The sequence below is a fragment of the Tenrec ecaudatus genome, chromosome 5 (assembly GCF_050624435.1).
Source record: "Tenrec ecaudatus isolate mTenEca1 chromosome 5, mTenEca1.hap1, whole genome shotgun sequence".
NCBI classification, from domain to species: Eukaryota; Metazoa; Chordata; class Mammalia; order Afrosoricida; family Tenrecidae; genus Tenrec; species Tenrec ecaudatus.
The window spans coordinates 184,338,461-184,351,708 of NC_134534.1; the positions used below are offsets into that span (position 1 = coordinate 184,338,461).

At 51.9% G+C, this 13,248-nt stretch overlaps 1 protein-coding gene and 1 pseudogene across 1 annotated transcript in view; both read left to right on the top strand.

Annotated features, from left to right (window-relative positions):
• Positions 1-13,248, top strand: part of ERC2 (ELKS/RAB6-interacting/CAST family member 2) — a 763,082-nt gene that overhangs the window by 155,005 nt on the left and 594,829 nt on the right. The gene's annotated exons all lie outside the window — the stretch shown is intronic.
• LOC142448543 (large ribosomal subunit protein uL23-like) lies at positions 6,455-6,953 on the top strand (annotated as a pseudogene).

Sequence of the window (13,248 nt, forward strand, 5' to 3'; positions counted from 1 at the left end):
CTCATTAGAGAGTCCATTGCTTTGTACCGTATGTGGTTAGTGCACGGGGGTTGCTTCAATTAGACGTAATACGTGTGAAGTGTGCCTGGCACAGAGTCGTCAGTGCCCACAGTGGCTGCTTTGCTATTATTATCTTCTCTGGGAGCTGCCAGCATGCCTTATGCATGGTTAATATCGCCAGCGTCTCGGGCATGGTGTGTGTTCACTGCTGGTTTATCACTGTTGACACGCGATATGGGCTTCCTCCTAGTGATCAGAGATTGTGTGTTTTGCATCTTTGCTGCCTCGTTAGTCAGGATATATTAGAGAAACAAATTCATATAGACACTCATATGTGTATAAGAAAAAGCTTTATATACAAGAGCAATTGAATATTGAGAAAACATCCCAACCTAGTTCAGATCAAGTCCATAAGTCCAATTTTATCCCATATGTCCGATACCAAACTATAAAATCCCCTTCAGACTCATGAAACACATGCCCTGATGCTGAATGCAGGATGATCACAGGGCAGTTGGGGGAAAGTCTTGTGGATCCAGTGGCGGTAGAAGCTCTCAGAAGTGGCGTGGGTCTCCATGTGGCTCCTCCAGCTCCAGGGCTCTGGCTGCAGCAGCATAGCGCCATCAGGCTCATTGTCAGTAATGTCTCTCAGGGAGTGAATGAATGTCCCGACTCCAGTGAGCTGTTTATCACCTTAGTGCCACCAGTTGAGGTCATCAATCTAAGACCTGATTGACAGGCTAACCTCCACCCCTTCACTCTTCAGTCTCAAATTGGCAACAGATTATGTAATGACCACAGTGTCATATTGTAGTCAGCAACCCAAGTCTCAGTTGCTTCTGAAAACCGACTCAGGAGAGCACTGAACAAGTGGCATTGGTTGTAACTCTTCAGGTGGCTTGTGACTGTTCCTGGGCTCATCCGAGCGCCTTTCCTGGCGTGTGGATGCACGGTGCTCACGATGTGGTTCATTGATATCGAGGCCACAGTGATTCGTCATAGAATGAGGCATCGCCACCCTGTCATCCTGTGTTCTCTTTGTGGACGCTAGCAGGGTTGCAGCCCTTGTTCTGGCTACTGGACTGATCCATCTCCTGGGGAGCATTCCTGGTTTTCTCTGGCCCTCTACTTTGCCAACCATGGTGTCCTTTCCAGAGACTGGTCTTTCCCGATGACCAAAATGTCCCACGTAAGTGATGTGGAGCCTTGCCATCTTCTGAGTGACACTGGCTCCTTTCCAGGAGCACTTCAGCTGCAGCTGGGCATTCAACAGAGTGCCAGACATTCACTATCCATTTAACCCAGGGGAGGACTCAGCTCTTTTTACAAACGAGGGAGTAGACGCTCAGAGATATTGTGACTGTCTCAGGCCAAAGTTAGGATTTTAATGTAAATTCTTTCTCCTGCCCTGTTCTGGCTGATAAAAATTATCACTCCCCACAGTGTCCTGTGTAACCATATAAGAGTGATAGAATTACTCATGAAGTTAACCTTATCTTTAAAAGAAACGAGAGACCAACAGATCAAATTAAAATGAAGAAAACCCAACAAACGAGTTGCCATCAAGTTGACCCCCAACTCGGGGCAGCCGTGTGTTTGTTACAAAGAATGGCAATGATCTAGGGGGCTCTTGAGGCTGGGGGCTCTTGAGGTTGGGGGCTCTTGAGGTTGCAGCCTTTCTTTATTTGATCCCTGTCCTGGACCTCTCTCCTGAGCATCAGCTCCATGTTCATGTTCTCTAGTACACATCTCCAAGGAGACCTCTGGGATATCAGAAGCTTGGCCTCTGTGGTAGTTAGGTTTATTGTGCCAACCTGGCCAATAGGAACGTGTGGGATTAAGCAGGTTGCAGTTTGATTGGAGGACAAAGAGATCAAAGGCTCTACAAGGGCCACCTCTCTCCCTCCTGCTTGCTGGTGATCAGAGTGTGCTGCTTTAGTTAGTTCTCTGCCTCAATCTGTGAGCTACACTACCCGTGGGCCAAGCCAACCCATGGATCATGTTCCTAGAGCCTGAGGCTCCTTCGAGACCGGCTTCACCACATTGCTGGTGCATACACTCATACATTATTTGAGTTTGAGGCTGGTGGATCCTGTCGCCTTGCATTGCTGAGTTCCATGTCCCATTTGGGCCTGCTTCACAAAGCTCCCAAGCTACTGACAGTTGGTGATCAGCCCTGCTGTTTGCTGCTCGTGGGCAGACTCTGCTTGCTTTGCTCCAGGGAGGATTCCACTGTCTGCTTCCTTGACCTTGGACCCAGCAGTCCATGTGAATTGAAGGACTTCCAGTACATTAACTGTTCCATGAAAGTGAGTTGAACTGAGCCCTCTGTACTGCTGTGTGGATTAATTAACATATATATTCCTAAGTGTCCTGCTTTTGTTTCTCTAGAGAACCCTGCCTAACACAGCCTCTGTAGAATGGAATTTCTCTACAACTCGCCCGTCCTCTTGGGTCACTGTCTCACTGATTCCTACTGCTGTGCACTTTCCAACTCAGCCAGCCAGGTACTGGGAGCCATTGTCAACATCTCCTTTACCATTATGGCCCGTGGCTTGCCTGTGCTCCCTGTGGATGCTGTAGCAAACGACTGCCCACGTGATGGCTGAGAACCAATGTAGGAGGTCACAGGTTCAAAGTCCTTTTCACTGGGCTGAGGTCCGGGTGTTAGCTGACTGCTTTTCTCCTGGAAGGTTCTAGGGAAGAATCGGTTTCCTTCCCTTTTCCAACCTCAGGAGGCTGCCCTCATGCCCTGTCTTTATCTTCCCCTCCATCCCCGGTCAGCAGCTCAGCACCTTCGGGTCTCTCTCCGTTTCTGTGGCCATGCATTCCTCCCTCTGACTCAGACCCCAGCTCTCCTCCTCTTGTTTGGGCCTGTGACCGCGCTGTGTGCACCCGGGTCACCCAGTCACATCACAAGGTCTTTAGTCACGCCCCTCAAGTCCCTTTGCCATGTTAGGTAACTGTCACAGGCTTCAGAATCGAGGACACACACATCAGCTCTCCAGGCGCCTGGTCACGTTCCTCCTCACCAGTCTTGACCAGCCTCGGTCGGCCCCTTAGCAGCTCTGGCTCGAGCACCCTCCCACTCTGGGCTGACTGTGTCCGGCTACTGTCTGATCCTCTCATGTTGTCATTGTTGTTAGGTGCTGTTGAGTCCTGGCGACCCCTGGAGACGGACAGCACTGCCCCAGGGGGCTTTCTGGGCCATGGCCTGCAGGGGACAGACCACCAGGGGCTTCTTGAACACAACTGCTGTGTGGGAGTGAGCCTACCACCTTCCCGTGAGCAGCCCAGGGCTCACCTGTCGTGCCCCAGGCTCATGGTCTAATGCGGGATTGTTGTTGGGTGCTGCGGAGTGGATTCTGAATCCCGGAAGCCCCACGTGGCAGAGCAGCCTTCCCCCCTCCCCCAGTTTCCTCCTGCAGCACTGCCTGGGGGTTCCCACCAATGCCATTTCCCTTAGCAGCCATCGTGCCCCTGGGGCGCACGTCTCTCGGAGCTGATAGTTACCCATTATTAAAATCCGCCCTGAGTTTCTTCCCCACTGGACTGACAATATGCAAAGAGCAGAGCCGTGTGGACCTCACTGTTCTGAATGCCTCTCATGCTCCCCTTACAGAACCCCCTCCTCCAATCCCACCTTGCTCCTGACTGCCATGGGCATGATCACGGACCCCCACACCCGGGCTAAAAGCCCCGCCCACTTTCTCTGTGAGATCCCCATGCTGCTCCTCCTTGGCAGTCCATTAGCCATGCAGTGTGGTTTCTCTCCCAGGGCATGCCCCGCCGCCGCCCCCTTCCCTGTCTGATCCCACACCCCCCTCTGGGCTCTGCCCCTCGTGAACAGTCTCCTAGATGTCAGCACTGGCTCCTCATGGGGCAGGGGGTGGGGAGGGAGTGCAGGATTGGTTGGGGAGACCCGGCTGGGAGCTGCTTGTCCTGAGAGGAAGGGCAACTATCTCCACCATCAAATCAGGTTCCAAGGCAAAGAAGGAGGAAGGGGTGCCGTGCAGATGCCCGAGAAGAAGTAGTCAGAGAGCAGGGAGAACTGGGAACGGCGAGCCTGCGAGGACCAGAGCGCCCATTCATCCCTTCAGTCATGTCACCGGGAACCCTCGACTCTGACTCACCTTGTGCTCAGGGAAGGGATGCGGGAGGCCCGGTTCCGTCCTGGAGTCAGGTCAAGGGGCTGCATGAGGGGGCTTTGGGGAGCCTCTGGGAAGTGCGTCGACAGACACGTGGCAGGTAGGGCAGGCACCCGACACACCCAGATCCTGAAATCTATAAAAGTAACCAAATGGTGCTCAACATTGTCATCCTTGAAAACCCCTCAGCGGAAAAATAAAGTAAAAGCCGTGCGATGAAGGCTATTCTGTCCCAACATACCTCATCCTAAAAGGTGTGCCACCATCACCTGTGCCACTGGGCATGCCTCTGCGACAAAACATGCTTCCTTCGGTCAAACCAGCCCCTGAGCAGGTTTGCTGTGCTGGAGCCTGGGCCATGCTGGGAGTGACCCCGGATGGAGCAGCCCTCCCTTAGCATTGGCCGCAATAGCGGACACTGAATTTTCAAGGAGGGTTTTCTGTGATCTTGTGTGAGCTTCCAGAGCAGGAAGTGATAGCATTGGCATGAAGAGTCACTCTGTCCTCTGCCTCGCCATTGTGACTGCCAGCCCTATGAAGCAGGCCCCAGCGGACCCCTGGGCAGTTTCCAGAACCCACCTTTGCGGTCAGCTAGTTTCGTCTTCTTCAGGACAGCGGCCTATTGGGGAGGAACTGAATCTCCATCTTCCTCTAGCCATCCATCCGTGGCATGGAATCGACCCTTTTTTATTGGGTGTTATCAGGAGCTTTTGGAATACCGTGCGTCCCTTTGGCTCCAGCACGTTTGCAAAGCTGCGGCAGCTTTGCAAGCAGTTGTGTTGCCTTGGGGCTGGCTGTCTCAAAGCTGGGTCCTCACCAGGGTCCTGCTGACAGCCCGGGCTGGGTCAGGCGTCACTGCGATGGGAGGAGGGGTGTGCCCTGAAGTGGGTTTAGCTGAATCCCTGACCGCTATCCAGTAGATGCCGGTGGTGTACTGTGCCTAGATACGGTGATCAAAGATATCTTCACGTGTCACCAGACACCCAGGGAGGGGCAAAAGCATCTTTGGCCTAGAACCACTGGTCTAAAACCCAGCTATGCAAAGCGTGGCCCTGCAGTCAACACATCACCACCTCCTTGGGGCGTGTTAGAAACACAGACACGCAGCCTCCACCCTGCACCTCCTGAGCTGGAATCTGCCTGGAACAAGTCTGCAAGGAGGCCTGTGCATGCCTAAAGGTCTCCCCAGGAGAGTGCGGGGAACCGGGAGGGCCTCAACGGGGACCCCATGTGGCTGGCCATAGTGACCTCCTGACCATGGGTGAGTGGGTGAGCCCCCCTCTGCAAAATGGGATGAAGAGTAAGATTGCCTTTGACGTGGGGAGAACAAAAGCCGGGGAAAGGCCCCAACCCAGACGCTGTGAAGCAGAGTCTGAAGCGTGATGCCCGTGTATGACAGAGAACACAGTTCCCTTGGGGTTTCGGGGGCTGTTTTTTAAAGCGTGTCTCTAGGCCATTCCTCCCAGGTGCCTCTGGGTGGCCTCAAACCACCAGCCTCTCTGTTAACAGGTGAACACATTCCGTGGGAGCAGGCCCCCTCTGAGCCCCGTGGCTCTGGCAATAGGACGCCCGGCCTCTACCTATTAGCTGCCCAGTGGGGCTGGCGTCCCCCCTCTCCTCATGCAGCTGAGCTGCTTTCCTTGGCCCTGCCACTCTGGCCATTTGACTCATGATCCCGACCCAAGAGGCTGAGGACAAGCAATGTGCCTGTCGCCGCTCTACATGTGCAGCCGGTCAAAAGACATCTGCTTGTTTAAGGACTTTTACTTTTGAATGATCTATTTTCTCTGAGCTGTGGTCTTATGGTCAGCCCTCCTTCCCTCCATCGCCTGTGGAACTGGGGTCGTGTTTCTGGTCAACTCGTTATCCTGGGCCCTGTGCACTCCTAGGGGTCTCACTTAAAGGCCAAAGTCTAAACCCAGGGAAGGGGCAGCCCACAGGCACTCCCCATAAAGCAATTGGTAGAAGCAGCAGCTCACTGGCTGGACTTGATCCCTGAGCTGCTGCAACTGGGCTTTGAGATGAGGCCAATTATTTTTATGGCCGTTAGGGAAATGTTTGGTTATGCAAGGTAAGGACATATGTTTCTTCTACCATAGGAATAAGCAGCTTTACTTTGGGGTTCCAAAATTTTCTTTTTCCCCTCTCACTCCATGGTATTGCTTCAATCTAGCATGCATTTTTTAAATTCTTGTCCTGAGACATCAAGCATGGCTATTTTCCTGGCTTCAAACTGGTAATCTACACTGACACAGACAATTCTCTTTCAGAAATATTCATTTTAAAATACACACACAGCTTTTTTCATGAAGATAGCGCGGAAGGCAAAGAAGGAAGCTCCTGCCCCTCCCCAAACGGAAGCCAAAGCAAAGGCTTTAAAAGCCAAGAAGGCCCTGCTGAAAGGTGCCCACAGCCACACAAAAGAAGATCTGCACGTCACCCACCTTCCCGCAGCCCAAGACCCTGAGACTAAGAAGGTAGCCCAAATACCCTGGGAAGAGCGCCCCCAGGAGAAATAGGCTGGACCATTATGCCATCATCAAGTTCCCCTTGACCACAGAGTCTGCCATGAAGCAGATCGAAGATAACAACACACTTGTGTTCGGTGTGGATGTCAAGGCCAACAAACACCAGATCAAACAGGCTGTGAAGAAGCTCTATGACACTGACATAGCCAAGGTCAACACCTTGATCAGGCCTGATGGGGAGAAGAAGGCATATGTTCAACTGGCTCCTGACTGTGACTCTTTAGATGTTGCCAACAAAATTGGAATCATCTAAACTGAGGCCAGCTGGTCATGCTAAATTAAACTTTTTCAATGTACATAAAACATGCACACACATGTCACTGGGTAGTACAAATGGCCAAGTGCTGTACTGCTACTGGAAGGCGGGTAGTTGGATCCTACTCCGAGGTCCCTCCGAAGAAAGGCCTGGTGGTGAGTTTCCAGTGGCTGTGGATGCCCTGCGGAACGCCATTCTATTCTGAAACACACGCGGTCACCAGGAGCTGCGGTGGACTCCACAGCAAATGGGGAAAATATACACAAACACACCCATAAATATGATATTTGGATTTGACCATTGAGTCGGCTTTTAGGCAAATCACAATATTTACTTCTTCTAAAGCTATGGAGATGAAAAGCGGCCACCCAAGACGACTGTACAGGGCTGCTCACCGCACAGCTTTGGGGTGTGCCCTGAACATCATGACACGTTGTATTTGCCTATAAACGGTCACCGTTCTCGGAAGATGGCAACATTCTCATAGAATCAGTCCATTCCAACAGTGTTCTAGCTGATAGGGGGGTCTTGAAGAAGGGGTCCTATTCAGGTTTTCCTCAAGGTGCTCCGAAGGCCAGTGGCAGCCCCGACATCTTCTCTTTCCCTCGGGGACTTCAGTCCTGGGGTGACAAATGAGAAAAGCCATTCCCACAGGAGACAGTGTGTGGCCCAGAGTCATAAGAAAGGGCCCCGTGTTGAGTGTCGACACAGAATCGTGACGACAAAGAAAGAATCCTGCGTGAGAGGAGTGTCTGAATCGCATGTGCGTCCGAGCGCCACTCCTAAGGCTCGCCTGTGTGCTGCTGTTCTTTGCGTGGAGGAGACACGATGGGTGGAAGGGCTAGAAGAGGCTGACATGCTCGCCTGAGAACGCCCTGGCTCAGATCAGTCCACGATCAGATGAGGCGGTGGAGGAAAATAGGTAACAAGGAGGCTGTGCTGGAGGGGATCGGCATGGGGCTGGGCAGCACCCCTCTTATACAGGAGACCACAGAGGCTACATTTCCCCTCAGGACTTTGCTTTGTGGAATGCAAGGCTGTCCACGTAAGCCTTGGTCATGTGAGCATTTTCAACTTGTCTGGTATGATGCTCCCACCCCTGGCTGTTACTTCGTTACATTGTGATGGCTTGCATGCATAACAGTTACATAATCTCCTGTCAACTTTCAAAGGGGTGGAGTCTAGACTGTCAATCAGGTTGCAGCTTGACAGGCCCTTATTTGGAGGCATGAAGGAGATAGAGCTCACTGGAAACCAGATACTCTCTCTGCTTGGTCTTCCTGCTGACAAGACACATGGAGCTACACTGATGGAACCAGAGCCCTGGAGCTGGAGGAGCCACATGGAGACCCACGCCAGTGCTGAGTTGCTTCCCTTGCCACTGGATCCATAAGATTTTCCATCCACTGGCCTGTGATCTTCCTGCACTCAGCATCATTGTCTGTTTTGCCTGTGTCTGAAGAGGAATTTTTAGGTTACTATCAGATATGTGGACTAATATTGGACTAATTGACTTGCTCTAGACTGGGCTGGGATGTTTCCTCAATATGCAGTTACTCTTTGATATGAAGTTCTCTTTTACACACATAAGAATGGACCTGTTTCTCTAGTCAACCTGGACTAACACGGCATGTTACTATGATGCTGGAAGTTATATCAAGGATGTTTCCAATGCCACAGGCTTATCCAAGCTGGAGAGATTTCCCTGAAACATTAGCTTCCAGGCTAAGGCAGACTGACGGACTTGTGTGACTCACTTGGTTTGGGAACGCCGTCTGCAGGAGGAAGCCTGTTTGGGGACCAGAGGTGGCATGGGAAACCCTCGGTGAGATAGTCTGGAATCACCGATGGAACCACGGACAACCATGACGGTGATGCAGAACCAGGTCACCTTTTGCTCAGTGCTGTCCGACATCCCCCTGGGTCAAAGCTGACTGGAGAGCAGCTGGCACCAGTCACAACATCATGCCTTGTCTTGCGTCATGCAGTTAATGCCAAGTCGCCGTCACCCGTGTGCACAGGTAGAACTCGGTGCTGCGCCAGCCGCGCAGTTGTTGCTGCTTCGGAGCCTGTGGCGGCGGCCACTGTGTCTTGTTCTTTTCCACGTTTTCTCTTCTTGGTGAGCATGCTGTCTGTCCTTCCTCATGAGAGGTCCAAAGTGTGGGTGATGAAGTCTTGCCACCCATGTTTGTAAGGGGCATACTGGCTGCCCGGCTTCCGTGAAAGATCAGTGGGTTCTCTGGCAATCCATGGAAGAGTCAGTATCCTCAGCACCCCCTGATTCAAATGCAGCTGATCTCCGGTCTCCCGTCTGCACTGCCCGGCTCACACATGCAGATGGGATCATGGCTCAGGTCAGCCACACCTGAGTCCTTGAGTGACCTCTTTAGTGCCTTATCCTTTAAAGAGGTTTTGTGCAGCAGGTTTACCCACATTGTTTAACGCCCCAGCTTCTGTGAGTGTGACGTCTCAATAATACGAAATCCCTGACAACGTCAAGGAGGAATTCTATTTCCAAAGGAGGATTTTGTTTTCCTGAGGTGTCATCCATTCTGAAGGCTGCCGGCTTGGATCTTCCAGCCCCCCTCACTTTCAGCAAGCGAGGCTCTGTCATCTGCACATCTGGCCAGCCTCCGATCCGGATGCCAGAGGTCGTCTTCCTCGGATCCAGCAGGCCTGGCGTACTCCCCCTCCTCTGGACAGAAAAACCCACCACCACTGAGTCGATTTCAACAGCTCCTTGGGTCAGCATAGAACTGCCCTGAAGGGTTTCTGTCGATGTAGATCTTCACGGGACCAGAATGCCTCATCTTCCACCCACAGAGCTGCCTGTGGACTTGAACTGATGGCCTTGAGGCTAACAGCCTAACACGTGACCCACAGTGCCCTGGGGTGACTTTGTCACACATCTTCTTGCTCCACTTTTCTTCCTCTTCTTTCTGGGGATCGAGTCGGCTTCCTTACAGGGAGCTGCAGCCCGCCAGGGAGGCGAGGGAGAGGACCTTCGCTCACTCTCTATGTAGCCAGTGCAGGCTGGTGGTGCCACGCGGAGGCCCCCGGTTCATTCAGGGCCGAGCAGGAAAGGAGAGTGTAATCACCAATGGGACGAGGCAGGGGGCGTCGCCCTTCTTTGGCTTCGTTGGTGAATGTCTGGGGTTGGTTTTCGTTTGCTTTTCTCACTGGTTCCCCCAAACTTATCATTCGTTCTGGATGTTGAAGAGGGATGTCAGCGGTTTCTGTGTTGGACACTTTGAAGGTGACACCGTATGTATGGTCGCCACACTAACAGGGCTCCAACCTCTGAGCACAGCTGAGAGGTGTGAGGAGAACAGCGAGCTCTCCATCACGGTCCAGGTCAACAGAAGTCTGTGGCGATAAGGTAATGACGACAATGGGGAAAACTTTGTTTCTCATGTGTTGGAATGGAGGCTTGGGGAGGTGAGGTTCATACAGTGGGGAAGTAGAAGGGATAGGCTTTGAACCCCACCCTGATGAACAGACTCACACTTGCTTCAGTCACTATGTTTCCCTGAAAAAAAGAGACACGTCTGCGTGTGCCCACCAGCGTGCAGGATGTCACCATGCTTACGCAGGGATGATCGACCGCCCCGCTCTGCCTGTGAGTGAGGATGCACCTGAGAAATGGGGCTTTCAGCTCTGAACCCTGCAAGGTCCCTGATGGGAGGCAGTGACACCCTGCGTGCCTTGACAGAGACAAGATGGGAATCCCCATCCTTGATATGTCGTGGGCGGAATCGTGGTACCCGGAAGATAGCCCTGTCCACATCCTCCAAACACATGAGGGACCTTATTTGGAAAACAGGAACTTTTTAGATATAATTAAACACCTTGTGATGAGATCATCCTGGATATCCAGGTGGGTCTTAAATTCAAACTTTAAAAAATAAGAATTCACCGCCAGCAAGTTGATGCTGGCTCATTGCCACCCTATAGGACAAAGAACTTTTCCTGTGGGTTTTCAAGGCAGTAAGTGTTTATGGGAACAGAAAACCTCATCTTTCTCTCTTGGAGCGGCTGGTAGATTTGAACTGCTAACCTTTGGATACCAGCCCAACAGATAACCCCCCAATGCCAACCAGACCCATTCAGTCGAGTGACTAGCTGTGCAGAATGGAAGGCAATGTCCCCATGGAGCCAGACACTGGAGTGAGGGGACCGCAAACTCAGGAAGCCAAGGGATATCACCGCCACCAGAAGGCAGACCAGGAGAGAGGTGATTCTTCCTAAAAGCCTCCAGAAAAAGTATGGGCTGGCCACTGCCTTGACTGTGGACATCTGGTCTCCAGGACAGTGGGAGAAGACTGCCAGCCGTTTCCAGCTCCTACTTTGGGGATGTTTGTCATGGCATCACCATCACATGTGGGCTGGGTCAGGACCGGAGGCTTCCTTGATCATTCAGCATTTTTGGGTGAACCAACAGAAGCTTCGGGAGAAGGGCTTTGGGGTGCTGGGCTGGCCCTTCAGACTGGTCTTCAGACCTCTCTGGGCTGTGTGGGAGCAGGCTCAGAGAGAAATACACAGGCGTGAGGCCCATGCGCACACAACCTTCCCTGCCCTGCTGCTGGGGAAGCACACTGCTATGGCACTAGGGGGCCGCAGTAGCCCGGTGTCTTGGTCCTGTTTTGAGCTAAGGTGCTGGATTTGAGTCCTCCTCTTGGGGTTTCAGACACTCGCATGACACCCCCTACACACACACACACACACACACACACACACACACACACCCCACCCCCTCACCGCCCGGGTATGGGCTTCTCTCCTGCGTTGTAGGCATTGAGAAGCTAGAATGTAATGTCTAACCACCAGCACACTCTTGACCAGGGCAAAATAGCAATGACTGTGATTGCTTTCCAATGGAAACTTGCCGCTCGGAAATCTGGATCCTTTGGGGATGCTCTTCAGGTGTGACCATTTCATACTGGAAATCTGCCTATGGGCCTGGTGATTGTTCTGGGGAAAATTTATTGGGTTGCCCTTTTTTTGCAAAAATAATTGAATACCTTTCCTTTTTAAAAAGGTGCTCTTGTGCCCACATTGATGACTTCGTAGTTTGTTTCCTAACTAACTGATAGGTTTGGTGTGCTTGGTCACATTAAATGTGTGTATGTGAGAGTGTGTGTGTGTGTTTGAGTGTGAGTGTGTATGTGTCTGAGTGTGTGCGAATGAGTGAGTGTGTGGGAGTGTGTGTGTGAATGGGTGTGAGGGAGTGCATGTGTGAGTGTGTCTGAGTGTGAGTATATGAATATCTGTGTGTGTGTGAACGTGAGTGTGTATGTGTGAACATGTGTGTGAGTGAGTGTGTGACTGAGTATGGGTGTGATTGAGTGTGTGTCTGAGTGTGTGCATAAGTGAGTGAGAGTATGAGTGTGAGTGAGCTTGTGTGTGAGAGTGAATGAGAGAGTGTGTATGAGAGTATGTGTGTTTGTATATGAGTGTGTGTGAAAATGTGTGTGAGTAAGTGTGTGTGAGTGTGGATGTGAGTGAGTGTGTGTGTGTGTGAACATGTGTGAGTGAGTGTGGATGTGAGTGAGTGAGTGTGTGTGTGGATGTGAGTGAGAGCGAGCATGTGTGTGTGCGTGCGTGTGGGTGGGTGTGAACCTCCTTGGGCAGTTTGGGTGGGGAAGGCGCCCTCTGTTCTCCGGGACATCTGCTGTCTGTGGCGGCAGCTGACTGGGGACTCTGCCCTTGCACTGGCTTCTGAGGACAAGTCCATGTGCGAAGCTTCATGAACTGACACCGAGGGAGAAAGGAGCTTTCCTTAAAAGAAAATCCCCCAAGTGACCCAAGCCTCGCATTTTACACGTCCACACTCTCAAAGATGATTAACCACTTGAAGGGAAAGCTGTGTAAATGGTCTGTTTGAATACTTCCTGGCTCTCTCACACCGTCTGTTGGAAGCTTTTTTTCATAGCTCAGGGTCAAGATCTTCCACATCCATCTTTCCTCCTTCCTGGGAAGGGGTGGGTGCCTTGGGATGTTTGGGGGGAGGGGCACGGGGTGATTTGCCTGCATCCTAGCTGGTCTCAGATGGTCTCTTCCCGTCCACTTCTGGTGTCCTGTTTGTTCTGGTTCCTCCTGTGCCACAGAGGCCACTGCTCCCGGTGGGGTCACCCTTTAATAAATCAAACCCAGCAGGTGAAAAGCTAGCTCCAGTTGTGCATGATGCACAGACGTGAGATGAATCTGGTCTGCTGAAGGTTGCTTTCCTTTTTGTGCTTCTGGGTGTGAGAAGGCTAAGACAAAGACGCGTGGTAGAAATCTCACATGGGCGCGAATTCGTGAGCAAATGCACAGC